Source organism: Dendropsophus ebraccatus, unplaced genomic scaffold (genome assembly GCF_027789765.1).
Source record: "Dendropsophus ebraccatus isolate aDenEbr1 unplaced genomic scaffold, aDenEbr1.pat pat_scaffold_2166_ctg1, whole genome shotgun sequence".
Classification (NCBI taxonomy): Eukaryota; Metazoa; Chordata; class Amphibia; order Anura; family Hylidae; genus Dendropsophus; species Dendropsophus ebraccatus.
Genome location: NW_027209610.1, coordinates 7616 through 9863, shown reverse-complemented (window position 1 = coordinate 9863; position 2248 = coordinate 7616). Strand labels below are relative to the sequence as shown.

Below are 2248 nucleotides of genomic sequence, written 5' to 3'. Positions count from 1 at the left end.
CCTCCCACCCTACCTCCTTGTGCACTACAACTCCCAGCCTACCTCCTGGTGCACTACAACGGCTAACTACCGTGTAGAGTGTACAGTGGGGCTACAGTGTAGGGTCATACTGTGTGGACAAGAACACCTACTCCCATAGCCCTAGCCTTGTTTTTTTTTTTTGTGTAAAAAAAAAAAAAAATATATATAAGACCCCGTGTTATGTGAGAGAAACATAAAAGATTAAAAGATGAAAACTTGGTATAAAAATATATATTTATTAATAATTCAGTAAATTTCAAAAGTTTGGTGGTCGGCTACTGATGGTCTGCTCTCTGGATGAGTTTTCATGAGAGTCTCAGCTGTTAGGGCTCGTTCACACTATGGAATTGGCACCGAATCCTGCCTTCTGTCTGTTTGAATGGAAGGGCTCGCGCGCCTTTGGCTTTGGCTGTCCAGGCATGATGGGAATTGTAGTTTTGCAACAGCTGGAGGGCTTGAGTTTGACACCTGTGTTTAAAGATGGTCTCCTCTCTGTTGGAGTCTTCAGGAGCCTCAGATGATATAGATGGTCTCCTCTCTGTTGGAGTCTTCAGGAGCCTCAGATGATATAGATGGTCTCCTCTCTGTTGGAGTCTTCAGGAGCCTCAGATGATATAGATGGTCTCCTCTCTGTTGGAGTCTTCAGGAGCCTCAGATGATATAGATGGTCTCCTCTCTGTTGGAGTCTTCAGGAGCCTCCGATGTTATAGAGGTTATTGGGAAACTGCAAAGAAATCAGAGAAATAAATGAGTGAGGAAATGAACATTTTGTCTTTGCACATTTGTAGAACAGTCAGAGATGAGATGGTTGTCACTGTCAGGCTCTCACCTCTAGAAGAGTCCCAATAGATGTTGTATGTAGGCTGATCCTCCATCTGTACCTGGAGGCTTCAGTCCACCTCCATATCCTCCACTGCCGACAGGTGGGTTGTGGAAACCTTTCTCCTCTTGATGGAAACATCCAGCATCTCCACGTCGTCGGGGAACTGCCGTCCTCCAACCTCCATGGGCTCGCAGATGTCCTTATATGCCCTCTTCAGAATGCGAGCTGGTCTTGCTGGTGGGGCAGGGTGGGATGGGGCAAGGGGTGGGGCACGGTTTGGTGGTGGGGCAGGGTGGGATGGGGCAAGGGGTGGGGCAGGGTGGGATGGGGCACGGTTTGGTGGTGGGGCAGGGTGGGATGGGGCAGGGTTTGGGGGTGGGGCAGGGTTTTGTGGCTGGGCCACAGTGACCTGAGTATTCTTGCGAGATCGGTTTCTCTTGCCGAGTGTCATCCTGAGAGACTCCTACGCTCCTACTCCTACTCCAGAGTTAGCCTGGACTAACACTGCTGTCAGGGTGCAGCTTGGTTTTATTGTCACAACCAGGTTCTATTGTGACATCATCCTCATACGTGTCATGATGACATCACAAGCAGTGGGTGTGGCTAGAGCACACAGAGATTAATACTATGGGGAAGATTTATCAAACATGGTGTAAAGTGAAACTGGCTCAGTTGCCCCTAGCAACCAATCAGATTCCACCTTTCATTCCTCACAGACTCTTTGGAAAATGAAAGGTGGAATCTGATTGGTTGCTAGGGGCAACTGAGCCAGTTTCACCTTACACCATGTTTGATAAATCTCCCCCTATATGTACCTGCACTGGACTTCTACAATATAACATTACAGCATTTGTTTTCTGCTCCATTTTTAGTCCCATTAGTAAATAATAGTAATAATCAGTGTTTTCTCTGCCTGGTGGTACAGGATGGGGTCTATAGAGGGGCTTTATTTAGGGTAATAATTTATCAGGAATAAACCCCCTCCCCAGGTTGGATGCAGATGACATTATGCTTTATGGTACATGCTGAGTGTTGTCCTAACCTGACGGCTCCATCGTGAAGGAGCTCCCAATGTATCTGTTAGATGACTCCTATGTTCTGGATGGTAGATGCCACTGTTAGGCGTCTCACCACCCCCAGCATATATTTACATGAAAGCTATAACATAGTGTGACAGTGTAACTGTCATGTATATCCTATGGAGGGGGAGGAAATGACAGTTACTTAACCCCTTCATTACTCTGCTCCCTACTGAGGCCACGTTCACACAGGGGATTTTTTCATTAAACAATGGCCGTTGTGGCAGATTGCAAAAACGCCAGTTGTTTAATGCCACTGTGGATTAAATTGCATGGAATCACGGCCATAGTTTATACACTATGGCCGTTGTTCTCTGCAGCCGCA

At 46.9% G+C, this 2248-nt stretch overlaps 1 long non-coding RNA gene across 1 annotated transcript; it reads right to left on the bottom strand.

The window, feature by feature from the left end:
• Nucleotides 1–237: 237 nt before the first annotated feature.
• On the bottom strand, nt 238–1413 carry LOC138775843 (uncharacterized). The gene is made up of 2 exons (XR_011360662.1): nt 851–1413; nt 238–745 (listed from the first exon to the last, which is right to left on the bottom strand). It is a non-coding gene; the product is annotated as an uncharacterized lncRNA (long non-coding RNA).
• Between the last annotated feature and the right edge of the window lie 835 nt (nt 1414–2248).